The 27,518-nt window shown below is 38.5% G+C and overlaps 1 long non-coding RNA gene across 1 annotated transcript in view; it reads right to left on the reverse strand.

Moving 5' to 3' along the window:
- Positions 1–25,396, reverse strand: part of LOC122680582 — a 119,668-nt gene extending 94,272 nt beyond the window's left edge. Inside the window, exon 1 of the long non-coding RNA XR_006336723.1 lies at positions 24,881–25,396. This is a non-coding gene — a long non-coding RNA (uncharacterized LOC122680582). The remainder of the gene's footprint in view (positions 1–24,880) is intronic.
- Between the last annotated feature and the right edge of the window lie 2,122 nt (positions 25,397–27,518).

The raw sequence follows: 27,518 nt of genomic DNA on the forward strand, positions 1-27,518 counted from the left end.
GGAGAATTCTACTGCATTCTGATCATAATGATGATGGATGAAAATATGATGTTCTGCTTACTTTGTTCACAAAAGCAGTCACTAGGGAAGTCCATAAAAAGTGTATAATTTTTACCAAGTGGTTAAAACATGAAGTAATTTACTGTTTCTCATTGCTAGAGTAGTGTTTTCTGACCGTAAGAAGAATATGTATGTATTTCTGCAGTCAATTGCAGAAATCATCTCCTGGTGCCTTGGCACCCCTGTCTTGCTTCAGTGAGGGAAGTAGTAAGTTTTGAATAATAAAGCTGCCATGTGATAAGTACTTGCTCCAAGGAGAATGTCACTCATAACAAGCCTTTCAGGGATCAGGGCTAGTATGATGTTGATGTGGACTTCTTTACAGTTCCAATTGAACTTGACTAGGTCCATTCTAATACACTAAAGTCTGTTGCCTGCCAGTTGCTAGCTTGTTGAATCTCATCCCTTCCACAGAGCCTGATTCCTCCTCTTCAGCTGCCCTGAGGCAGCAACCCCACGTCTGCACCAAGAATGCTTCCGTCCTAGACTTTGCACAAACTTCGCAACAACATTCCACACCTGGCCCAAAGTTAACAAAAGCACAAATAACACCTTGTATGGCAGGTTGTACTAAAGAGAGGCTTTCCATTCCGCTACTTTCCAGCTGTGGAAACTTGGGCAGCTCATTAGCCTCACTCTTCCTGAATTTCCTTATTTTTAAAACAGTTTTATTGAGATAGAGTCACATACCATAAGTATTAGGTTTCTCCAGAGAAAAGAAACAACAGGATGGTGATGGGGTCGGGGAGAGAGAAGGAGAAAGGGAGACGGAGAGAGAGAGAAATAGAGACTGATTTTAAGGAATTGGTTCATGTGGAGTCATGCGGAGGCTTGGCAAGTCCAAAATATGCAAGGCCCAAGACCCAGGAAAGAGCTGCAGTTCCAATCCAAAGGTGCCAGACTTCCTTCTTGCTTTCCAAGGTCAGTCTTTTTCTATGAAGACCTTCAACTGATTGGATGAGGCCCACTCACATTACGGGAGGTAAACTGCTTTACTTAAAATCGACTGATTTTGATGTTAATTTCTTTTACAAAATGCCTTTATCACAGAAACGTCTAGAATGTCTGGGTACCATGGCCTAGCAAAGTTGACCTGTAATATTAACCATCACACAATGCAATTCATCCATTAAAAGTACATAATCCAGTGGGTTTTGGTATAGTCACAGATCACAACTATCATCATATACAATTTCAGAACATTTCCTGTCTCAAAAAAGAAAGCTTGTACTCTTTAGATATTATCCATGTATTTCCCCATTTACCTCAGTTCCAAGCAACCTCTGATCTACATTGTGTCTCTATAGATTTGCCCATTCTGAAGATGTCATGAATGGAATCATATAATATGTGGCTTTTTGTGACTGACTTCTTTGACGTAGCATAATATTTTTAAGATACATCTGTGCTGTAACATGTCTCAATATCCCATTCCTCTTTATGGCTGAGTGATATTCTCGATGGACATGAGTTTGAGTAAACTCCGGGAGTTGGTGATGGACAGGGAGGCCTGGCATGCTGCGAATCATGGGGTCACAGAGTCGGATGTGACTGAGTGACTGAACTGAACTGAACTGAACTGCATATTCTCCCACATGGGTATAGCACTTTTCATTTATCCATCACTGGGAGAAATATCAATAACCTCAGATATGCAGATGACACCATCCTTATGGCAGAAAGTGAAGAAGAACTAAAGAACTTCTTGATGAAAGTGAAAGAGGAGAGTGAAAAAGTTGGCTTAAAGCTCAACATTCAGAAAACTAAGATCATGGTATCCAGTCCCATCACTTCATGGCAAATAGATGGGGAAACAGTGGAAACAGTGTCAGACTTTATTTTGGGGGGCTCCAAAATCACTGCAGATGGTGACTGCAGCCATGAAATTAAAAGATGATTATTCCTTGGAAGGAAAGTTATGACCAACCTAGATATCATATTAAAAAGCAGAGACATTACTTTGTCAACAAAGGTCTGTCTAGTCAAGGCTATGGCTTTTCCAGTGGTCATGAATGGATGTGAGAGTTGGACTATAAAGAGGGCTGAATATGAAGAATTGATGCTTCTGAACTGTGGTGTTGGAGAAGACTCTTGAGAGTCCCTTGGACTGCAAGGAGATCCAACCAGTCCATCCTAAAGGAGATCAGTCCTGGGTGTTCATTGGAAGGATTGATGTTAAAGCTGAAACTCCAGTATTTTGGCCACCTGATGCGAAGAGCTGACTCATTGGAAAAGACCCTGATGTTGGGAAAGATTGAAGGCAGGAGGAGAAGGGGACAACAGAGGATGAGATGGTCAGATCACATCACTGACTCAATGGACATGAGTTTGGGTAAGCTCCAGGAGTTGGTGATGGACAGGGAGGCCTGGTGTGCTGTGGTTCATGGGGTTGCAAAGAGTCGGACACGACTGAGCAACTGAACTGAACTGAACTGTTGATGAATGTTTGGGTTATTTCTGTTTTATGGCTATAATGAATACTGCTGCTATAAACATTATTATCAGTAATGGTGCTATAAAAAGTTTTTTCAGGCATATGTTTTTATTTCCCTTGCACATATAGTAGGAGTGGAATGCCTGGATCATATAACAAGTCTATGTTTACTCATTCAAGGGACTGCCAGACTATTTCCCAAAGTGGCTCTACCATTATATATTCCTATGAGCACTGTATCAAGGTTCTGATTCCTCTATGTCCTTACTAACTCTTGTTATTATGTGATTTTTTTTTATTCTACACATTCTAGTGGGTGTGAAGTCGTATCTTTCATCATGGTTTGACTTGCATTTCCCTATTGAGTAATGAGGTTGAGCATATTTTCATGTGCTTATTGATCAATTGTATATTTGCCTTGGAGATGTGTCTATTTAGATCCTTTGCCCAATTTTCAGTTGAGTATTTTATCTTTTTAGTATTGAGTTACAAGAGTTCTTTATATGTTCTGGATACAGGTCTCATATTAAATGTATGATTTACAAACATTTTTCAATCTGCCATTTTGTGGTTGTCTTTCCACTTTCTTGATGATGTCCTTTGAAGCACAAAAGTTTAAAATTTTGATGAAGTCCAAATTATCTAATTTTTCCCTTGGTCGATCAGACTTTTGGTATTAAAGCTATAAATTCTTGCCAAATCTGAGATCATGAAAATTTACCCCTATGTTTTCTTCTGAGTTTAATAGCTTGAAGTCTTAGATCTAATACTATGATACATTTTGAGTTGGTTCTTGAAGATGGTATAAGATAAGGATCCAGCTTCATTTGTTTGCATATAGCTATCCAGTTGTTCCCAGCACAGTTTGTTGGAAAAACTATTCTTTTTGTCTTGAATGGTCTCAGCACTCTTGTCAAAAGGCAATTGACCATCAATATATGGTTGTTGTTTTTTTTTCTGGAATATCCTGTTCCATTGATCTATATGTCTGTCCTATGTCAGTATCACACTGTCTAGATTACTGTTGCTTTTTAGCAAGTTTTACGATAGGTACGAGTAAGTCCTCCTACTTTGTTCTTCTTTTTCAGGATTGTTTTGCTATTCTGCAGCCCTTGCAATTTCAGATAAATTTTACAGTCAGCTTGTCAGTTTCTCCAAAAAAAGTCATGTAGGTTTCTGCCAAAATTGCATTGAGTTTGTCGATTAATTTGGGAAATATATTTCCGTCTTAGAAATACTGAATCTTCCAATCGATGAACATGAAATGTATTTACCATTTATTTAGATAGTATTAATTTTCCAACAATTTTGGGTTTTCAGAGTATAAAATTTGCATTTCTCTTGTTAAGTATTGTATTCCTTATGATGGAAACATAAAATATAAAGGAATTTTATTTTCAGATTGTTGCAGATGAAGTCAGTTCCTTTGGGAAGAAATTAGGAGCTAGCTATGTTTTATGCCCCAGTTCTCTCCCAGACAAAGTACTTGAGCTGGGGCTCTGGGGGTGGGGCCAGTGACACAATTCTCTTTGACTGACGTTCTGGCTGTGGTTCCTGAGTGCTAGGTGGAGGGGAAGCAGTGCCCGGGGTGTCCTTAGCTTGTCTCTTCTGACATGCAACCACTACTTCATGAAGCCATGGAAGGTGATCAGGCCTCAGCATTCCTAGTAGCAGACTCTGCAATCCAGTAGTGGGGGCTGGACAAAAGCTACCTCAGGACAACACTCACCTGGAACTTAGCCTCAGGGACAGGTAGCTGGGGACAGGATGAGAAATACTGACATCCTGCTCCTTCCTGGAAGAAAGCCCTCCAGCCAGAAACAGTACTGAGCAGGAGTCCTGTGTTGCTGGCTGCCCCGCTCTGAAGTGGTGTCTTTGCCTTGCTGAGATGGGAGGGAGGTGTGGGGGAGTGATTTTGGTTCAAACACCACAAACTCTAACTTTTCTTACATAATTTTATAGATTTCTTTCAATAAGTGTTTATTCATTTGCTGTATTTTCATAGGGTCATTTCCAGAAGTTTTAATTGGTTGTGTTTAGTTTGAAGTATTTATCAGTTTCAAAAATTGTGTGAGGAAAAAAGGAAGCACTTGAAAACAGTTGCTATCAATGACTGGGCTTCCCTGGCGGCTCAGAAGGGAAACAATCTGCCTGCAGTGTAGGAGACCCGAGTTCAATCCCTGGGTCAGGAAAATCCCCTGGAGAAGGAAATGGCAACCCGCTCCAATATTCTTGCCTGGGAAATTCCATGAACAGAGGAGCCTGGTGGGCTACAGTCCATGGGGTCACAAAGAGTCAGGTATGACTAAGGGACTAATACTTCAGTACTTCCATACTTTAATCAATGATCATCTTTGAAATTTGTGACACTGGTTAATTGCTTGCAAATCTCTTAACTTATGCACATTTCCCATAGTTTACTTATCTTCACAGGATGACAAAAATATTTTAAAGATTTAATAATATATTAGTCTAGGAAAATTGTCATAGACTATACCAGTGCTTCTAACATTTTAAGTACATGCATTTGGTACAATATTCACTCCAGACAAGTGAATGTTCTTGTTGATTAGAATAGAGCAAACTTCCTTTGATGTCTTCCTTTCTAATCCAGTTTTATAGTCTCTATTTACTATGCCTAATTAAGGCTCACTTGAAGACAGTTGTTCTTTTTTTTTTTTTTAATTTTGATTTGTATTGGAGTATGGTGGTGGTGCTGGTGTAGTTGCTCAGTCATGTCTGACTCTGCAATTCCGTGGACGGTAGCTCACCAGGCTTTATCCATGGGATTTTCTAGGCAAGAATACTGGAGTGGGTTTCCATTTCCTTCTCCACATTAGAGTATAGTTAGTTGTTTTTCAGTGTTGTGTTAGTTTCTGCTCTACAGCAAAATGAATCAGCCATGTGAATAAATACATCCTCTATCTTTTAAATTTCCTTCCTATTTAGGTCACCACAGAGAACTGGTAGAGTTCCCTGTGCCATACAGTGGGTTCTCGTTAGTTATATCTATTTTATACATAGTGGTGTATATATGTTCATCTCAGTCTCCCATTGCATCCCACTCCCCCTGGCCCCCTTGGTATCATTAAGTTTGTTCTCTACATCTGTATCTCTATTTCTGTTTTGCAAATGGCTACATTTTCATATCATTTTCACTGGGAGTGGTTCTGTGAAACTCTTCACTCTGTCATGTCAGTTTCCTCATTTCTGAAATGGGGATAATGGTTCCTATTTCATGGGATTACTGTGAGAATTGAATTAGCTAATATATGTCATGTGCTTGGAACAGTGCCTATTGCAGAGTAAGGTATCAACTAGTATTACCTATTAATGATTGTTACTAGTAATTGTTTTATTATTATTATGATTGCCATCAATAGGTTAGTGGTAGGTTAAAAATGCAGGCACTGAGGTCAGGATGCTCCTAATGTTCTTTCTAAGTTAATGTGTATATTTTTTAATGGAATGAGCATCCAAGGATATACCTTGCCTATCTCCCCCTGAAAAACAGCTAGCACCACTTGACTGTTATGTATCTAGATGATTGTTCCTACCAATACTTTGACTCAGGTAAATATTGAATCCTACTCATATTTGTTAATAAACCATTATTAATTACATTTATACATGTTTTAATGTTTATTTTGAAGAGTTGGTTCAGGGGTTGCAAGCTTATGACCCTTATATATGTCTGTATGTGATAACAGTAAATATTTTGGAGCATTTACTATGTTCCAGATACAATTCTTTGCTTTTTAATTCATTTATTTCTTATAATACCCTGTGAAGTAGGAATTCTGCAAAGCCCATACTTTTAAGCCCTGGGCTAAATCCCATTTATGTAAAATTACATGCATATTTCTGTATTTACTTATATCCTTACAGGACATTTGGTCCAATCCAAAATGCCTTTAAAACATCTAGTCCATGTGTCAAAAGGTTTTTGTCCACAACCATCTGTGGTGGACCAAATCTGCTTATGGATTTTCTGAATAGAACCAAATATCTGCTAACCACATATATGCATGGAGAGACTTTTTCTAGTATATGAATACATGTTACCTCTACATACAGTGGGATTTTCATGATTTTTTCTTTTTTACTTTTTTCTTCCCACTTTTGAACTGTTGGCTTTTTTAAAAAAGTAATGAAAATCTATGATAACTAAACAGAACAAAATAAAAATCCCAGTATAAATCTGCAGGCAACAGCAAAGAGTTTAGCTCTTTCTGGGGATACCTAGTAGAAAACTTAATTAACTCGAACCTTTGTATTATACTCTTTGAACTTTGCCCTGACTTCCATAGCATGTTTAGTTCTGTAGAAATTAGAAATCAATCAAAATAGATTCTATTAATGTAATAGTTATATTTTAGGCAAAATGTACTGGGGACAATTCTGTGCTGTGCACTTGTTTCTTTCATTTTTTTCTAACCTGATCAAAACTTTGGTTCCAAGTTCATGAGCACCTTCCCTGGTGTCTAGATGGTAAAGAGTCTCCCTGCAATACCTGGGTTAGATCCCTATTTCGGGAAGATTCCCTGGAGAAGGTAACGGCTACCCACTCCAGTATTCTTGCCTGGAGAATTCCACGTACAGAGGAGCCTGATAGGACTACAATCCGTGGGTTGCAAGAGTCAGACATGAATGAGCGACTAACACTTTCACTTTTCATGAGCACCTACCACGTTTACCTTGAGATACCTAATATTCAAACAATTTCTGGAGGGAAGCACTCAGCCTCCAAGGAGTTTCCTTGTTCTCAGTGTGACTCAAACACCACTCTATTCTTAAACAGGTGGAAAAGATGAGCCTTTTATTATTGCTTTTATTTCTTTCAAGTAAGACTGTAAAGGTGAGTTCTAGTAATCAAGAAAAATATATAAAGTGCATTTATATATGCAAATTCCAGTTTAATTCCTTGTTGTATAGACACCCACTCTTCTAAGTAGCATGGTGGTAGTAGGATAGTAGTATTTACATTAATTTTATTTGTACTGAGTAAATAACATAAGAACATTCAAGTTGCCCCATTTTACAGAAGTATGGGTTAAATTTTATATTGCTAGTTTTAATGAAAAACCCTTATTTTGTCATCTAAAAAGAAAATAATAGAAAAAAAATTCATATCTTTTATATACATAGCCAAATATAATACTGATTTTTTTTTCCCTTAATTACTACAAGCATAGCTAAGGCATAATTTTGCTCTAAGAGATTGAGTTTTGTTGTTGTTTAGTTGCTAACTTGTGTCTGACTCTTTTGCAATCCCATTGATTGTAGCCCAGCAGACTCCTCTGTCCATAGGATTTCCCAGGAGGCAAGAATACTGGAATAGGTTGCCATTTTCTTCTCCAGGGGAACTTCCCAACCCAGAAATGGAACCCACATCTCCTGCTTTGGCAGGCAAATTCTTTACCACTGAGTCACTGATTTCAAGTAATCTCCAAATCTGAAATAAGATAAAATGAAAAAAAAATTCAATTTGATAATAGTAGCTAAAGCTACTTAAGACAGTGAGGACAAGTTTGATATAAGCACATCACTGACTATTCAAATATTTGTAATTTTTCTTCATTTCTCATTCTGTCCTTTATTAGCCAGTTTCCCTTTTACTAATATGAAAATGAATTTGATCATATTTAATTTATGTTAGAGTATTATAGATGCCTATGATCCAAGTCTAAATTTCAAGGTTAAGTTGTATGACCGTTCAATTATTATTAGAACATTGGGTCTGAGGAAAACATTTAGATTAAGCCTCCACTGAAAAATGGAATTAATAATTTATCCATTGCCTGTTTTAAATTTTTGTGTGATGAATACTCTGAAATACAAAGTAGGATATTAATCCTGAAATAATGTGCAAGCAATCAGGCTTTGGCAAAGAATATCATCTACATGACCCAGATGCATGATATGGTGCTAAAAATTTGAATCAGCCAAAAAAGAAAATATTTTGAAGAGGAAAATACTAAACTCAATTATGTAATTTGGTTCATATATTTCAGAATTGATGGTTCCACTTTTTAATGAAGTTATTTTTCCCCAAATTTATTGCTAATTAAATTATTTAAATCCACATAGTCATAAAGTTGTAGCACTGGGTTTTCAACCAAGGACTGTTTATACAAAAGTATTGAAAACAACCTAAATGTCCAATACCAAAGGCTTGACTAGATAATAAAAAAAGTAAAAGCATGCAATGAAATATTATCCAGCTATTAAAGGTATTGTACAGATAGAAATAGTGGGAATACATGTTATAAATTATATTGAGTAAAATTACATATTTAAAAAAATAGTCATATATACACCAGAGAGTATATAAAAGATATGTTCAATGCTGTAAACACAGCTTTGGGGGAATTATTATGTATTCTTTATTAACTTCATCAATTTCTTTAAGTTTCTGATTTTTTTCCTTACAGTTGACTTTGTTTGCTAGGGCTGCTATAACAAAATATCATGAATTGGGTGGCTTAAACAATAGAAATCTATTTGCTCTCAGTTCTGGAAGCCAGCTGTTTGATCAAGTTGTCAGCAGAGCTGGTTTTTCTGAGGTCTCACTCCTTGGCTCACTGTTATCCACTGTTCAGTCACTCAGTTGTCTCTGACTCTTTAAAACCCCATGCACTGCAGCATGCCAGGCTTCCCTGTCTTTCACTATCTCCCACAGTTTGCTCAAACCCATGTCCATTGAGTCCATGATGGCATCCAACCATCTCATCCTCTGTCACCCCCTTCTCCTCCTGCCTTCAATCTTGCCCAGCATCCAGGTCTTTTCCAATGACTCAACTCTTCGCATCAAGTGGCCAAAGTATTGGAGCTTCAGCTTCAGCATCAGTCCTTCCAATGAATACTCAGGGTTGATTTCCTTTAGGATTGGCTGGTTGGATTTCCTTGCTGTCCAAGGGACTCTCAAGAGTTGTTTCCAGCACCACAATTTTAAAGTATCAATTTTTCGGTGCTCAGCTTCCTTTATGGTCCAACTATTGCATCTGTACATGATTACTGGAAAAACCATACTTTGACTGTATGGACCTTGACTCATAGATGGGTATTTTCTCCCTGTGTCTTCACATGGTCTTCCCATGTGTGGGCCGGTGTCCAAATTTTCCCTTCTTATAAGGACACCAGTCATGTTGGATTAGGGTTCACTGGAATGACCTCATTTTAACTTGATTACCTCTTACAGACTCTACTAAATACAGTCACATCTTGAGGTAGTGGGGTTGAATCTTGAACATATGAATTTGGGGAAGGAACACAATTCAACCCACTAAAACAATGTTCATATATTACTTTTATAAAGAGAGATGCCGGAACTTCATTTTGACAAGATAAGTGGGGTGGGGAGATACCCCTTTTTCTTGATAGATCTACTCTTAATTAACTAGTTACTTAATTGGTCTTTTTGTTTCTAATTAGCCTCTTTGGGGTTTGGTTATTTTGAGTCCATCCTTCCAAATATTTATCAACTCTAACTATTAAAGCTTCGGCCCAGATCTTGTGTGGTAATAATCATTGAGATCTGTACAATTCTGAGGCATCTCCTGAGCTAGTTAGTCCATTTTGGGTTCGTTTTTGAGCTGTGACAGCTTCCTGAGCCTCTTTTCAGCCTCTTGTTTTCTCCCCTTTCTTGTTTCAGTTTTCAGCCTCTTGTTTCCTTAGCCTGACGTGTAGAAAGATTCTTAATGTCAGGGAGAGCAACAATTGAAATCTGAAACTTACAGAGAAACAAGAGTCCTGTTTTCTAGATCCCAGCCAGTTAAAGGAAAAATGAATTCAAGGAAATATTTTCTGAAGCTAGTCAAGAAATATTCTTTCCCTCCCCTGGTTTCTCTCAATACTGTGCTGTGTGGACACAACCAGCTGTGGAACCCTGAGAGAAAGATGGGAAGATTCCTGTAATCAGAGAAATCTGGAAACTTCCTGATCATAAAACTCTCCTGAAAGATGTTGCTACTATTTGTTTAGTTAAAAAAAAAAAAAAAGGCAGGAGAGAGGGAGGGATTTTCACAGGAGACTGAAAGAGCAGCAATAAATACAGAAAAAATAAACAACAAGGCAACCCCAAATGGAGGAGAGTTCAGATGTACTTTCTGTAATCAAAGATTTATTTGGATATTCTCTAAAATATGAAAGGCCTGATAAAGATTGCCAAACCATATATGTTTATATAAATTCAGTTTATTATACATCTTTCAAAAGAATACAGTAGTTATAACAAATGAAAAAAAAATTTTTATGACACTCCATTGAAACCTATTGTCTCTTCTTTTAATGCCACATACTGGATCGTATAGTATTACCAAGGCCATTTTTTCTTCAGTGCAGTTAACTTGTCTAAATTCTAAATGATGAGGTTTTGGGGGTTAGGAAAAGTAAATATATCAAAGTTGACCATAATTTTTCATTAGCTTCATCTGCTTATAAAATAAAGTTTACTTCTTCTCATGAAAAAATAGTTTATAAAAATATATCACATTACCAACTGGTTTTATATCCATCCAGATGCATGTTTATAATGTGTAATATAAACTGAATTTAAATGGACTTTGGATACTTAAAATGCATTTGACAAAAAAATATTGAAGTATGATTTCAATAAAGTCCTCAATCTAGAAAGTGATTATCTTGAATATAGATCTGCCTTAATAGGGAAATAGCCACATACAGCAAAATCATTAGCTGTAAGCATGAAAAGAGAACAGTTATGTCTTAAAAAAATAATTCTAATATCAACTTCTCTTTTGATATTTCCAGTGCTGCAGGTCTTTCCTTTGTTAATAGACCTTTAAAAGCTTAATCTCATCCTCTGTTTTTCTTCTTCATGTATTCACTGCAAGCATTTTGATCATTGTTCTATAGTGAGTACTCCTTAAAGTGTTTGGATTTACATATACACACTACTATACATGAAAGAGATAACCAAAAGGGTCTATTGTATAGCACAGGGAACTCTGCTCAATATTCTGTAATAACCTAAGTGGGAAAAGAATTTGAAAAAGAATAGATACATGTGTATGTATAACTGAATCACTTTGCTTTACACCTGGAACTAAAACATTCTAAATCAACTATTTGTTGTTGCTGTTGTTTAGTCACTCAGTCCTGTCTGACTCTGCAACTCCATGGACTGTAGACCACCAGCTCCTCTGTCCATGGGATTTCCCAGGCAAGAATACTGGAGTGGGTTGCCATTTTCTTCTCCAGGGGATCTTCCTGACCCAGGGATTGAACCTGCATCTCCTGTAATGGCAGATGGATTCTCTACCACTGGGCCGCTCTATTGTTGCTCTGTCGATAAGTCATGTCTGACTCTTTGCAGCCCCATGGACTGCAGCACACCAGGCTTCCCTGTCCTCCACTATCTCCTGGACTTTGCTCAAGTTTATGTCCATAGAGTTGGTGATGTTATATGACCATCTCATCCTCTGTTGCCCTCTTCTCCTTTTGCCTTCCCTATAGTCCAGTATAAAATTTTTTAAAAATGTTCTCTTCTCCATATTACTACATTCAATTCTTTGAATGGTTGGAAACAAACAAAGAGACGCCAATGGTGGTCTCCACACTGACCTCCCCAGTGCCTAAGGAAGCATTTGTCATCCAAAATAGGACATTATCTTTGAAAAACTTCTAAGCTTCATCAAAGCCTTATTAACAAACTAGCGGGTGGGTGGCAGCACAAATTCTTTTCCAATTTAAAAAGGAACTGGATAGCTTTGGTACCTCTGATGTCCCCAAAATATTACTTGGCAAGGATTATTAATAAAGAAACAAATCACTTAAGGGTAATTACAGCCTCATGAGGGCCCCAGTTAGCTGTGTAGGCTTGACCTTGTAAGATTTAGAAACCACCTTCCAGAAAAGACCTGGGAATTTTGCAAATGAATAAGAAAATAGGCCCCCCTGGCAGGATCAAAATGCTTTTCCTCATCTGGTGTGAAATTCTTTCTGTGGTTGCAGTTAATTATTAAACCACAATAGAATCCTAATTTATGACAGATTTCTGGACTATTATAATGAGATAATTTCAGAATGTGCTGAGGTGGTTGAAACTGAGAACAGCTTAGTGAAGCAAAAGGGTGGCCATAAGAATTAGTGAAGTAAAAAACAGGAGGGGGTCACTGGCTGGGGAAAACATGGATTGCCCAGAAGCTAAGTTATTGCATATGAAAATAGTGCTGGTGGAAGTTAGGAAACCTGAGAAGGTGCGAGGCTGCATGAGAAAACAGGCTCTGAATTCTTCTGGAAAGAAAATTATTGCATTAAGCTCTATGTTTTATTTCTTGAAAAGGTAGGCAATAGAAGCATTTTTAGCCAAGGATAAAAATGAGAACCTTCTTCATTTCCTTTTGGTGTCTGTTATTCAGTTCAGTTCAGTTCAGTCCTGCAGTCATGTCCAACTCTGCGACCTCACGGACTGCAGCACGTCAGGCCTCCCTGTCCATCACCAACTCTGGGAGTTTACCCAAACTCATCTCCATTGAGTCGGTGATGCCATCCAACCATCTCATCCTCTGTCATCCCCTTCTCCTCCTGCCTTCAATCTTTCCCGGCATTAGGGGCTTTTCAAATGAGTCAGCTCTTTGCATCAAGTGGCCAAAGTATTAGAGTTTTAGCTTCAACATCAGTCCTTTCAATGAACACCCAGGGTCGACCCCTTTAGGATGGACTGGTTGGATCTCCTCGCAGTCCAAGGGACTCTCAAGAGTCTTCTCCAACACCACAGTTCAAAAGCATCAATTCTTCGGCGCTCAGCTTTCTTTATAGTCCAACTCTCACCTCCATACATGACCACTAGAAAAACCATAACCTTGACTAGGTAGACCTTTGTTGGCAAAGTAATGTCTCTGCTTTTTAATATGCTATCTAGGTTGATCATAACTTTCCTTCCAAGGAGTAAGCATCTTTTAATTTCATGGCTGCAATCACCATCTACAGTGATTTTGAAGCCCCCAAAAATAAAGTCAGCCACTGTTTCCACTGTTTCCCCATCTATTTGCCATGATGTGTCTGTTATGGCAAGGTCTAGAACATTTTTGAACATTCAGTAGAGGCACAGAACTTTACTCTGTAAGAATATCATGGTTTTAAATGTAAAGAAAGACAACTAAACTTGTTCCACTTATTCTGGCAAGCATATCTCTGGTGTTTTGTGCATTTATGGCTTCCCAGTGTTTGGCTGTACATGGTCTAATCAGTCCAATTCTTGTATTCATTCCTTTTGTATATGAGTAGTGTACAAGTTCTATGAAAGTTAAGTTTTGTCTAGATTATTCTCTGCTGTTTACCCATCACTTAGAACAGTGCCTGACGTGGAGTAACTGCCACATACCCATTTATAAAATGACAATACACAGTAGGAGCAAAATACCTATGTTCAGTGTAAATGGAAAGTTTCTAAAGTTAGCCAACAAATGATTATTATTATGCCTTCACTTTACCAATTCCACAGATAATTTTTTTGGTAGTATAACCAATTAACAATGTTGTGACAATTTTAGCTGGACAGCAGAGGGATTCAGTCATACATCTACATGTATCCATTCTCCCCCAGACTGTGCTCCCATCCAGGCTGCCACATAACATTGAGCAGGGTTCTATGGGCTCTATAGTATGACCTTGTTGGATATCCATTGTAAATATAGCAGTGTGTACATATTGATCCCAAGCTCCCTAACTGTTCCTTCCTCCCTGGCAACCATAAGTTCATTCTCTTAAGTCTGTGAGGCTGTTTCTGTTTCGTAAATAAGTTTGTTTGTATCATTTCTTTTTAGATATTGCATATAAGGAATGTCAGATCATTTTGACTGATCTGTACGTATAAATGGGTTACAGTCTACTAGAAGAGACAAAGTACATATGTATATAGTACATCAATACAACTGATATGATCTGATATCAGTTGAAGGAATCATCCATCTATAGTTTTGATATCATAGTGTTCTGGAAGATAAGGGAAATGAAATGTCAAGAAATTTTGGGGCTGTCAACAGAACAAATACTGCAGAAATGTCAAAGAAAATGAAAGAGAAGAGGCATTGGGTCTAGCTTTTAGGACACCCAATGGGAGGCTTTCTATTATACGTAATGACTAAGACCATTTTCTCTGAAATCAAGTCCCAGCTCTGCCACTCAGTAACTCTGTGCCCTCCCTCACCATTAGTTTCTTTACTGGAAAGATGTGGACTGGAACCTTTCAGGCTCCTCTGTCCATGGGATTTCCCAGGCAAGAATCCTGGAGTGTGTTGCCATTTCCTTTTCTGATAATAATACTACATAAGATTAAATGAGCTAAAATACTCATGAGAGTTTTTTTAACACTGCCTGCCATGTTGTAGATACTAGTACTTGTTAGAAATGATCGCTGTCCAAGCTGTGAGGAAAGGACTCATTTTTCAAGACTTTTGAAAGGAGAGAATAGTGAAGCTTCTCTATGTCAACCTTCTGCAAGAGAAAGAAACACTTCCATACCACTCCTTAAGTTTAGTTATGCAAGTTTAAAAGAAGTAAGGCAATATATATCAGCTGATGAACATTTAGGTTGTTTCTACATTTTGTTTTTTGTGAGTGTGGAGATGTTATGAATATTAGAATAAAGGAATAAATAAAAGAAATAAGGCATGTATTAGCTTGGTGCAAAAGTAGTTGAGGTTTTGCATTGTTGAACTTTGCCGTTTGACATTGTAAAACCAATATTAGTCTATTTTCCTTCCAACCCCAAAGAAAGGCACTGGCAAAGAGTGTTCAGACTACCACACAATTACACTCTTCACATGCTACAAGTGAATTAGCTAGCATGCTAATGCTCAACATCCTTCAATCTGTTTCAAGAGTATGCAAACTGAGAATTTCCAGATGTACAAGCTGGAATTATATCAAATTGGCAACATCTGTTGGTTCATTGAAAAAGCAAGATTCCAGAAAAACCGCTACTTCTGTTTCACTGAATGTGCTAAAGGCTTTGACTCTGTGGATCACAACAAACTGTGGAAAATTCTTGAGGAGATAAGAATATCAAATCACCATACCTGCCTCTTGAGAAGTCTTTATGCTGGTCAAGAAGCAACAGTTAGAACCAAACATGGAACAAAGGACTAGTTCAAAATTGGGAAAGGAATACATCAAGGCTATATGTTGTCGCCTTGCTCATTTAACTTATACGCAGAGTACATCGTGTGAAATGCTGAGCTGGATGAATCACAAGCTTGAATCAAGATTGCTGGGAGAAATATCAATAACCTCAGGTATGCAATTGACACTACCCTCGTGGTAGAAGGTGAAGAGGAACTAAAAGGCCTCTTGATGAAGGTGAAAGAGAAGAGTGAAAGAGCTGGCTTAAAACTCATCATTCAAAAAACTAAGATCATGGCATCCAGTCCCATCACTTCATGGCAAATAGATAGGGACAAAAAGGAAACAAGGGCAGATTTTATTTTCTTTGGCTCCACAATCACTAGTGACTACAGCCATGAGATTAAGATGCTTACTCCTTGGAGGGAAGGCTATGACAAACCTAGACAGCATATTAAAATGCAAAGGTGTCACTTTGCCAATAAAGTTCTGTCTAGTCAAAGCTATGGTTTTTCCAGTAGTCATGTATGGATGTGAGAGTTGGACAATAAAGACAGCTGAGAGATGAAGAATTGATGCTTTTGGACTGTGGTGTTGGAGAAGACTCTTGAGAGTCCCTTGGACCCCAAGGAGATCAAACCAGTCAATCCTAAAGGAAATCAGTTCTGAATATTCATTGAAAGGACTGATGCTGAAGCTGAAGCTCCAATACTTTGGCCACCAGGTGCAAAGTGTAGCTGAGTCATTGAAAAAGACCCTGATGCTGGGAAAGATTGAGGGCAGGAGGAGGAGACGACAGAGGATGAGAGGGTTGGATGGCATCATGGACTCAATGGATATGAGTTTGAGAAAACTCCAGGAGACAGAGTGAACGACAGGAATGCCTGGCATCCTTCAGGCCATGGGGTTGCAAAGAGTGGGACACAACTATATGACTGATGAACAATTGGAATACATTCTTAAATAATTGTGGTTATATTATACATAATTTTAATGCACATCTTCTCACTTTTTTTTTTGCTAATGACTTATTACTTGCTGTGTATTTTATATTTATTTTAGACTATAGAAATGATGCTAGACAAAAAGCAAAATAGAGTGATTTTTTAATTTGAGTTCAAAATGGTTTGTAAATCAGCAGAGACAACTTGCAACAGCAACAATGCATTTGGCCCAGGAACTGCTAATGAACATACAGCGCCGTGGTCCTTCAAGAACTTTTCCAAAGGAGATGAGAGCCTTGAACATAAGGACCACAGTTGCCAACCATTGCAAGGTGACAACAACCAATTGAGAGCCTTATCAAAGTTAATCCTCTTACAACTACAAGAGACTTTCTGAAGAGCTCAATGTCAACCATTCTAGTTGTTCAGTATTTGAAGCAAATTGGATAGGTGAAAAAGCTTGATAAATGGGTGCCTTGTGAGCTGACTGCAAAGAAAAAAACAGTAATTTTGAAGTGTTGTCCTCTTATTCTACACAACAATCAACCATTTCTCGATCAGATTGTGACTTGCAGTGAAAAGTGGATTTTATAAGACAACCAGTGATGACCAGCTCTGTGGTTGGACTGAGAAGATGTTCCAAAGCACTTCCCAAAGCCAAACTTGCACCAAAAAAGGTCATAAGCACTGTTTGGTGGTCTATTGCCCATCTAATCCACTACATCTTTATGAACCCAGCAAAACTATTACATCTGAGAAGTGTGCTCAGCAAATCAATGAGATGCACCAAAAACTGCAATGCCCCTATTAGTCAACCGAATGGGCCCAATTCTTCTCCAGACAATTCTCGATCACACATCACACAACCAACACTTCAAAAGTTGAAAAATTTGGGCTACAAAGTTCTGCCTCATCAGCCACATTCATCTGACCTCTCACCAACTTCTTCAAGCATCTCAAACACTTTTCCAGGGAAAACATTTCAAAAACCAGGAGGAAGAAGAAAATGGTTTCCAAGAGTTCACTGAATTCTGAAGCACAGATTTTTACACTATAGGAATAAACAAACATTTCTCACTGGCAAAAAATATATTGATTGTAATGGTTCCTATTTTGATTAATAAAGATGTGTTAGAGCCTAATTATAATGATTTAAAATTCACGGTCCAAAACTGCCATTACTTCTGTACCAACCTAATAATTCTTACTGGATGAGGGCATGGCAACCCACTCAAATATTCTTGCCAGGAAAATCTCATGGACGGTGGAGCCTGGTGGGCTATGGTCCATGGGGTCGCAAAGAGTCAGACCCGACTGAAGCTACTGAACAATAATTCTTAATACCTACAGCTTGCTCATGTTGGTCGGCTTTTGGCATGACTTCCATTGATACCCACTTCCTGGAATTCATGCCTGTGAGGAATCTCTCCTCAGAGTGTGGGCTGAACCTAGTAACTGGGTTTTAGCACATACACTATGGCAGAAGTAGGAGGAGGTCACTTCTGTGATTAAGTGGCAGAAGACTATTCCTTCCATCTTCTTAACCGTCTTTTGGTGCAGACACCCCGTGGGCCTTCTGCTCTCTCACTTGCTCTGTGAAGCCAGATACCATGTCATCACGTGATTACAGAAAGGTCACACGGGGAAAACCTGAAGGAAACTGCCAGCCCATAGCATCTGAGGAACTGAGTCTTGGTCCAGCAGCCTAGAGGAAATTGAATCCTGCCATCCACCAAGCAACTGAACTGGGAAGTGAATACCCTTAGTCAAATGTTGAGAAAACCATAGCTCTATGAAAGACCCAGAGTCAGGAAACCCAGCCAAGTCATGCCCAGATTCCTGAGTCACAAAAACTATGAGATAATATGTTGCTCTTTTAACCTACTAAGGTTTAGGGTTATTTGTTATTCAGCAGGTGATAACTAATACACATATAAGAAATACATTTTATATTGTGGCTTAATACAGACATCTGTATATAAACTTCTGTAACTAGAGTTTATTAAAACAATATTCATCCTTACCCAGATATTTTCTATTCTAGTAATTTGCAAAAGTGATATTAGAGACATTAATTGATTTCATGATTCACCAATTGGTTGTAACAAAGATTTTGGAAAACACTGGTAAAGAATACAGTCCCTGTAGTGAAATTTCCTGGGTTTATAATTTAGCTCTGCATTTAGTAGTTAGGTAATCCTGGCAAAGTTGGTTTCCTTTTCTGTAAAATGGGAAAAACAATACTTAACTGTGTGTTGATTTCCTATTTTGTAAAATGAAAAAACAGTTGACTATAGGAAGGTCTTGAGGATTAGATTAGATGATGGGTACAAAGCATTTAGTATAGAATGTACCATGTAGAATAATCTATTTTTAGCTAATATGTATTTTTTTTCATTATAATGAAGCTTTCCTAGATGTTCCCTTATTCCTGGGACAAAATTCGTAATTCCAGCCATTCCTATGGCTTGATGAGTACTCTGTGTGTGTGAGTTAGTTGCTTAGTCGTGTCCAACTCTTTGCAACCCCATAGACTGTAGCCCACCAGGCCCCTCTGTCCATGGGATTCTCCAGGCAAGAACACTGGAGTGGGTTGCCATTTCCTTCTCCTGATGAGTACTAGAGTTTGTGTGTTACTATAACACCTTTTATATTCTGATTACTTATTTTTCTATTTATCACATTTCTCCCACTCCATTCCTTCTAAGTTATGATCTCCTTGTGAGCAGGTCCTGTTTCTGTTTATACTTTGTCTCTTTAATACATAGCATAATGCTTGACACAGGCTAAGTAGTCAGTAGCTATCAAATGAGTAGATGAATTAAAAATGGATAAATTCATGCTCTCCATAACAAGATAGCCCATTTAGCTTTCAACATCTATACTTAGGGAAAAGTGGCACCTTCCAGCAAGTTCAGACTATGCTTTATATACCCTCATTTTCCTGTCCAAATAAGTCTATTTCCTCCCTCATAACAGCTCTTCTATATTCTCTCCTCAGTTTTCATGGAGAAGAACTGTCAGATGGGAAAATAGGATTTATAATTCCAAGTAATTTGAGTCCAAATTTTCAACAATTCCTGACCACCCTGTAAGTCATCTTTCTCTAGATGTATCACACTTTGCTAATATTTCAATTAAAATCCAATATCCACATTAAAACAGGTGAAGATAAGCAAATATGACATATAACTCTCATTGTCCTGCTCTTATATTACAATTCTGCCAATGTTTTTAAAAGTATTTGAGACTTTTATAATAAAAATGAAATGTCCATTTTATACATACTCAATTACTTTTTTAAAATACAGGTTCACATTTTTACTTATATTTATTCTTATTCATTTATAGATATGAAAATGTTTATAATATAGGACAGTTGTTACATTACAAGGTATAGAGCTATGAAAAGACCCTGATGCTGGGAAATATTGAAGGCAGGAGGAGAAGGGAATGGCAGAGGATGAGATGACTGGATGGCATTACCGACTCAATGGACATGAGGTTGAGCAAGCTCTGGGAGTTGGTGATGGACAGGGAGGCCTGGCGTGCTACAGTCCATGGAGTCGCAGAGTCAGACAAGACTGAGCGACTGAACTGATTCTTATTAATTATTTGGTCCTTACAGTCTATATTATTTTTTGTTTTGTTTTTTGCATACTATTTATTTAGCTGTACTGGATCTTCTTTGCTATGCAGGCTTTTCTCTAGTTGTGGCAAGCAGGGGCTACTCTTTTTTGTGGTGCGCAGGCTTCTCATTGCGGTGGCTTCTCTTGTGGAGCATAGGCTGTAGGGCATGCGGGCTTCAGTAGCTGTGGCTCCTGGACTCTAAAGGACAGGCTCAACTAACACATATATATGGAATTTAGAAAGATGGTAACGATAACCCTATATGCAAAACAGAAAAAGAGACACAGAAGTACAGAACAGACTTTTGAACTCTGTGGGAGAAGGTGAGGGTGGGATGTTTCAAAAGAACAGCATGTATATTATCTATGGTGAAACAGATCCCCAACCCAGGTGGGATGCATGAGACAAGTGCTCGGGCCTGGTGCACTGGGAAGACCCAGAGGAATCGGGTGGAGAGGGAGGTGGGAGGGGGGATCGGGATGGGGAATACGTGTAACTCTATGGCTGATTCATATCAATGTATGACAAAACCCACTGAAATGTTGTGAAGTAATTAGCCTCCAACTAATAAAAAAAATAAATAAAATTAAAAAAAAAAAGGACAGGCTCAATAATTGTGACACACAGGCTTACTTTGCTCAATGGCATCTGGGATCCTCCTGGATCAGGGGTCGAACCTGTGTCTCTTGCACTGGCAGATGAATTTTTTTACCACTGAGCCATCAGGGAAGCCCTAGTGTATATTACTTAGAAGACTTTTAGAATCCTGCTTTTCTTAAACCAAATTAAGATTTCTCAGCTTTATATGCCTAAAAAGTGTAATAGGCATAACTTCTAAGCTGTTAAAATAACTGACAAACTTGTTGAACAGGGTAGATCAAAGTCATGTCTCTAAATACTACAGTGTAAATGAATATTCACCTCTATTAATCAATACTCTGGCTAGAATTCAATCAGGACAAATTATTTTATACTTAATTATGTCATGCATGTCCAAAAAGTCGTTATAAGAGTCTACTCAAATTATTTTGATTGAATATAGATATTCTACACTATAGTATTAGCAGAGAACTTCTATTTTCTACCTGTGTGGTCAGGCTATTAAAAAGCAAATGAGTTCTCTGTGGCATAGCCTACTCTAAGTGAACCCATGCTGGATTCGAGGCATTACCTTTATGAGAGCTGGAAAATAATTTATAATCCATAATAATATTTTAAAGAGGATCAAAATTAAAGCTTAATGGCCTGTATTGAGGGAAATTATTTTTATGTTCTTTTTGAACACTGGGAGAATACTTTCTTTTCTGTGCTCTAATAATTGCTACTTCTTATGTATAATTCTGCAGAGATCTGGCAGTATTAGAAAATAACATAAGTAAATTCTTTCCAGTAATTTCATATAAGAATGTTACTTGGGCCAAATTATTTTTGTTTACTCACTTCATATATTGATATCAAATATCATTCTAATAATGACTTTTAGTATGGAAGAGTTATTTTGTGATAGAACCATGTTCTTGCCAAGAATAACTCAAGACACAGATATATATGTAAATATATAAAAATAAATATAATGATACATTATACAATATGATGTATGTGATCATGTGCATATACATGTGTATGTGTTAATTGCTCAGTCGTGTCCGACTCTTTGCAACCCCGTGGACTGTAGCCTGTGAGGCTCTTCTGTCCATGAAAATCTTCAGGCAATAATACTGGAGTGAGTAACCATTCTCTTCTCCAGGGGATCTTTCCAACCCAGGGATTGAACCCAGGTCTCTTGCATTGCAGGCAGATTCTTTACTACCTGAGCCATCAGGAAAGCCCATGCATATATATATGTGTGTGTGTGTGTGTGTGTGTGTGTGTGTGTGTGTATGTGTCCAAGAACACATCTATTCCCAGAGAGAGGAGCACTTCCCTGGGGGCTCTGCGGTAAAGAATCTGCCCACTAATGCAGGAGATGTGTGTTCAGTCTCTGGGTGGGGAAGATCTCATGGAGAAGGAAATGGCAACCCACTCCAGTATTCTTGTCTGGGAAATCCCATGAACAGAGGAGCCTGGTGGGCTACAATTCATGGGGTTGCAAAAGAGTCAGACACAACTTAACGGCTAAGCAATAAAAACGAGAGAGGAAACCACTATTTCCTTATTTACATTCAGTTTTAAATCTTGATGATGACCAAGATAGATTTGCTTTTTAAAAAAATGTTGTTGTTCTTCATGGGCAGGGAATACAAGCTGAGTTATTCTGCTTTAACACTTTGTTATTTAGATGCCGTCTCTTCTGAGAAGTGTGTCAACTCTCTGTCTGCCCATTCTTCATATTCTTCACAGCTGCTGTTCCAATATGCTTGCAACTCCTTGGGAGGGCCATCTCCTATCACAAGTCCATGACTTTACACATACCTTCTTCATGTCTAGAAATTTCTTATCCCTACTTACTCATTTGAATAATAGCTACTTATCCTCTGTGAACTAGTTGAGGATTTATCCCATCTAAAAATGTTCCCAGGCCCTTCTCCACCCCTATCTAAACTGGGTACACAATCATGTATGTAGTATGATACAATTCTAAGCTTTTTTCCTACCACTGAATGAATCAAGTTTTTTATCTTCTTCAATAGGTGAGTCTTTTAGAGGAACACCATGTTTCATTTGTGTTTGAAACTCTGATCCAGATAATGAATGAATAAATGAATGAATGAATAGTGGTAAGTTAAATGGACTTAAAGTCTGTTTAAGATCTGGTTCTAGTTGCATCTGTGCAAAATTGGACTAAACTGATTTACTACTCTGAGCCTCAGTTTCCTTCTTGCATGAAGATAATAGCTGTTCTTCTTTCCTTATTTGTCATTCTGATGATCAAATGAAATACCATAGTTAAAACTCCATGTCATCAGTAAGGTCTTACAGAAACTTACTGATAATTTACTGAGCTGAGTATAAAGAATACAAAGAATAACATAGTATGATCTTACCATTAAGGAACTTAGATCTGTCATGAATGTCAAGGAAACAGGAGAAGGAATTGTTTCCTTCTGGTGTGAATAGGGAGAAAGCCAGAGAGATACAAGAGCAGCATTTGAGCTGGGCCATAAGGGCAGATTAAGCATTTGCTTGGTCTGGAATTTTGAAATGATGGAATCAATATCAATTAGAAGAAGCAAAAAGTTCTATGAGAGTACAGAGAGATAACTGTTTGATTTCATCCAGGGGAGTGACATAAAGAAAGCTTCACAGAAGAGATGACACTTAGGATATATCTAGAAGGATAGACAGTATCTTTGCACCCTACAGAACCCTAATAGGTAGGTGGAAATACAGGCAGACACCAGAGTACATGGCTAGGCTAGCTTGGTATAGCATATCATTTCGGGTAAGGACTGGCTGCTAGCTCCCAGGGGAGGGTGTTTCCAAGCCCTATCTGAAGGCAGCGCTCACGCTAGGTTGCTTCAGTCATGTCCAACTCTTTGCAACCCTGCCAAGCTTGTAGCAACCCTGCAACCCTCTTGTAGCCTGCCAAGCTCCTCTGTCCATGGGGTTCTCCACTCAAGAATACTGAACTGGGTTGCCATGCCCTTCTCCAGGGCATGTTCCCCACTCAGGGATCAAACCCCGGTTTCCTGCATCTCCTACATTGCAGGTGGATTCTTTACCACTGAGCCCCACCAAAGGAACCTGGGTTAATAGCTGCTGAAGCCAAGAAGGACGGGAAGGATGACTGAATGACCAACGGGGCTAAGTTGCATAAAGAGCTGTCAGGATTGGCTGAAGCTTGAGGAACTGTACAATTGCTGAAAGAAATCTGAGAGCAAAGACCAGGAGTCAGAAATGGATAGATGCCATGGTGTCAACACAGGGGCAGGGCAAGTTTCCAAAGGCAAGAGTCCAGTAGCCCAACTCAGTTGAACAGTGCTGGGTGAGCACCATCAGGAACAAGATTTAAAACAAAGACTTGATTTATCAGAAAAGGGACCTAATGAGGGTCAAATTGCTTTGACAGTGTAAGACAGGGAATGCTGTTATCTCTAAAGGTCCAAAACAGATCTGTGGCCTAAAAATCTTCCTTTTTATTTTCATGGTAGTTGGAATTGGTCTCTACTCTGTGACAGAAGGCACCACCCATTTTGGTGGCAGTTCTGTGCAATTATGGTAGAAGCAAAAAATAAAGTTGAAAAAATTAGAGGAAGGTGCCATGGAGAAGAGCCTAGAATTCCAGAGTAAGGAGTTTGTCCATTGTTTGGAGGGTAATGGGGAGTCATGGAAAGATTATGAGTAGGGAGGGCACATGATTAAAATTCAGTGTTAAGAAAATCAGCAGAAAAGGTAACAGGCACAGCTATTGATATTTTCAACAAGAGGAATTTCAGTTATAGAAAGTCTAAATTGGAGGCAGTTTCATTATTCATTAATGAAGAATAGGTAATCAGTGGCAAGCATTCATTTATTAAATCTGTATTATCTGACTTGAAATAAGGCTCAATAGTACCATTTTGTGGACCACTTTTTTAATTACTGGAAAATTGCCTTACAAATTTGTGTTGATTTCTGCCATATAACAACACAAATCCCTTTCTACCTGAGCCTCCCCCATCTTACCCCTATAGGTCATCACAGAGCACCAGGCTGGTGCATGTTATTTAGCAGCTTCCCACTAACTATTTTACACATAATAGTGTACATGTGTCAGTGCCACTTACTCAACTTGTCCCAACCTCACCTTCTCCTGCTTTGTCCACAGGTCCATTCTCTGTTAGGTTCATCAGTACCATATTTCTAGATTCCAGATATCCATTGACAGATGAATGTATAAAGAAGTTGTTGTGGTTCACTTATATAATGGAGTATTACTCAGTTGTAAAAAGGAATGGATCTAAGTCAGTTGTAGTGAGGTGGATGAACTTAGAGTCAGTTATACAGAGTGAAGTAAGTCAAAAAGAGGAAAACAAGCGTTATACATGGACCACCTTTTATAATCATCATACACACCATTTTATTGCTCTGTGTGTATAGCAGGTGCTGGTACCTATTGATAAAAAGAGGAATCAGAATTAGCATCAGTAAGTTTCTACAAGTGCACTCTGAATGTGGTGGAGGGAAATTTGCAGACAAAATGTGGACATGTATGCTCCTTATACTTGTTATAATGGTTTAGAATCAGTTATAAACCCATTGGAAATTTTTTTAACCTGGATCAGTTCAGTTCAGTTCTGTTGCTCAGTCGTGTCCAACTCTTTGTGACCCCATGGACGGCAACACACCAGGCCTCCATGTCCATCACCAACTCCCAGAATTTACCCAAACTCATGTCCACTGAGTGGGTGATGCCATCCAACCATCTCATCCTCTGTCGTCCCCTTCTGCTACTGCCTTCCATCTTTCCCAGCATCAGGGTTTTTTCAAATGAGTTAACTCTTCACATCAGATGGCCAAATTATTGGAGTTTCAGCTTCAACATCAGTACTTCCAATGAACACCCAGGACTGACCTGCTTTAGAATGGACTGGTTGGATCTCCTTGCAGTCCAAGGGACTCTCAAGAGTCTTCTCCAACACCACAGTTCAAAAGCATCAATTCTTCGGTGCTCAGCTTTCTTTATAGTCCAACTTTCACATCCATACATGACTACTGGAAAAAACCATAGCCTTGACTAGATGGACCTTTGTTGGCAAAGTAATGTCTCTGCTTTTTAATATGCTATCTAAGTTGATCATAACTTTCCTTCCAAGGAGTAAGCGTCTTTTAATTTCATGGCTGCAATCACAATCTGCAGTGATTTTGGAACCCAGAAAAATAAAGTCAGCCACTGTTTCCACTGTTTCCCCATCTATTTGCCATGAAGTGATGAGACCAGATGCCATGATCTTAGTTTTCTGAATGTTGAGCTTTAAACCAACTTTTTGATTCTCCTCTTTCACTTTCATCAAGAGGCTCTTTAGTTCTTCTTCACTTTCTGCCATAAAGGTCATGTCATCTGCATATGTCAGGTTATTGATATTTCTCCTGACAATCTTGATTCCAGCTTGTGCTTCTTCCAGCCCAGTCTTTCTCATGATGTACTCTGCATAGAAGTTAAATAGGCAGGATGACAATGTACAGCCTTGAGGTACTCCTTTACCTATTTGGAACCAGTCTGTTGTTCCATGTCCAGTTCAAACTGTTGCTTCCTGACCTGCATACAGGTTTCTCGGAGGCAGGTAGGTGGTCTGGTATTCCCATGTCTTTCAGAATTTTCCACAGTTATAGTGATCCACAGAGTCAAAGGATTTGGCATAGTCAATAAAGCAGAATTAGATGTTTTTCTGGAACTCTCTTGCTTTTTCGATGATCCAGTGTATGTTGGCAATTTGATCTCTGGTTCCTCTGCCTTTTTAAAACCAGCTTGAACATCTGGAAGTTCATGGTTCACGTACTGTTTGTTGAAGTCTGGCTTGGAGAATTTTGAGCATTACCTTACTAGCGTGTGAGATGAGTGTAATTGTGCGGTAGTTTGAACATTCTTTGGCATTACCTTTATTAGTGATTGGAATGAAAACTGACCTTTTCCAGTCCTGTGGCCACTGCTGAGTTTTCCAAATTTTCTGGCATATTGAGTGCAACACTTTCATAGCATCATCTTTTAGGATTTGAAATAGCTCAACTGGAATTCCATCACCTCCGCTAGGTTTGTTCATAGTGATGATTCGTAAGGCCCACTTGACTTCACATTCCAGGATGTCTGGGTCTAGGTGAGTGATCACACCATCATGATTATCTGAGTTGTGAAGATCTTTTTTGTACAGTTTTTCTTGTATTCTTGCCACCTCTTCTTAATATCTTCTGCTTCTGTTAGGTCTGTACCATTTCTGTCCTTTATTGTGCCCATCTTCGCATGAAATGTTCCTTTGGTGTCTCTAATTTTCTTGAAGAGATCTCTAGTCTTTTCCATTCTATTGTTTTCCTCTATTTCTTTGCACTGTTCACTGAGGAAGGTTCTTGTATCTCTCCTTGCTATTCTTTGTAACTCTGCATTCAGGTGGGTATATCTTTCCTTTTCTCCTTTGCTTTTTGCTTCTCTTCTTTTCACAGCTATTTGTAAGGCCTCCTCCAACAGCCATTTTGCTTTTTTGCATTTATTTTTCTTGGGGATGGTCTTGCTCCCTGTCTCCTGTACAATGTCCCTAACCTCCATCCATAGTTCATCAAGCACTCTGCCTATCAGATCTAGTCCCTTAAATCTATTTCTCACTTCCACTGCATAATCATAAGGGATTTGATTTAGGTCATACCTGAATGGTCTAATGGTTTTCCTTATTTTCTTCAACTTAAGTCTGAATTTGGCAATAAGGAGTTCATGATCTGAGCCACAGTCAGGTCCC

The sequence above is a fragment of the Cervus elaphus genome, chromosome 22 (assembly GCF_910594005.1).
Source record: "Cervus elaphus chromosome 22, mCerEla1.1, whole genome shotgun sequence".
Taxonomy (NCBI): Eukaryota; Metazoa; Chordata; class Mammalia; order Artiodactyla; family Cervidae; genus Cervus; species Cervus elaphus.